The sequence below is a fragment of the Egretta garzetta genome, unplaced genomic scaffold (assembly GCF_000687185.1).
Source record: "Egretta garzetta isolate BGI_Z169 unplaced genomic scaffold, ASM68718v1 scaffold481, whole genome shotgun sequence".
In the NCBI taxonomy this organism is placed as follows: Eukaryota; Metazoa; Chordata; class Aves; order Pelecaniformes; family Ardeidae; genus Egretta; species Egretta garzetta.
Window position 1 is genome coordinate 607,821 of NW_009258681.1, and position 650 is coordinate 608,470.

At 64.0% G+C, this 650-nt stretch overlaps 1 protein-coding gene across 1 annotated transcript in view; it reads right to left on the bottom strand.

Annotated features, from left to right (window-relative positions):
- Positions 1 to 650, bottom strand: part of PLEKHA2 (pleckstrin homology domain containing A2) — a 25,609-nt gene that overhangs the window by 22,825 nt on the left and 2,134 nt on the right. The window lies entirely within an intron of this gene.

A 650-nucleotide genomic window follows, 5' to 3' on the forward strand; every position in this document is an offset into this window, starting at 1 on the left:
GAAAGCCGCTGCCAAAGCTCAGGGTGGATTTGGGGAGTAGGAAACACTTGGTCTCCTCGCTCCCCGCCCCCTGCCGCCCAGGACAGCGTGGGCTCCCCGCGGCGGCACCCGTGGAAAGCCCCTGCTTTCTCTGCACAGCTGCATCTGGCTCCGAAGCACTTTCTCCCAGCGCAGGCGAAACCGATGCTGGTGCTGCCGGCACCGCCGAGGGTGCACCGGGAGCCTTGCTCTCACAGGCACCATGCAAGTGGTGCTCGCCCAGCATTTTGCACAAGAGGTCCTTTTTCCCCACAGATCTCCTGTTGGCCCCTGGCAGGGCTGTTCGCCCCGGCTACCCTCGTTTAAGCACGGCACTCAGCGCCATTAAGCAAACGCACCGTCCAGCTTCGCGGTGGTGGCTTCTCCCCTCGCTGTTGCCAGCCGCCCGTGGCCACGTGTCAGGGGAGCAGCTCCCTCCCCGCTCTCATCTCGTCCCTCCATGGTTTCCCCGTTGGGGGACAGCCCAGCCACACGCCCTGCCAGAAGCTGCAGCTCAAACCGCATCATTTAATAACTACATCAGGGGAAAAGACGTGATGGCCTCCCCCCACATCACCTCCTGCCAGCGCTCCCGAGGAGCCTTGCTGGGACCGTGCCGAGTTGCAGGCTGG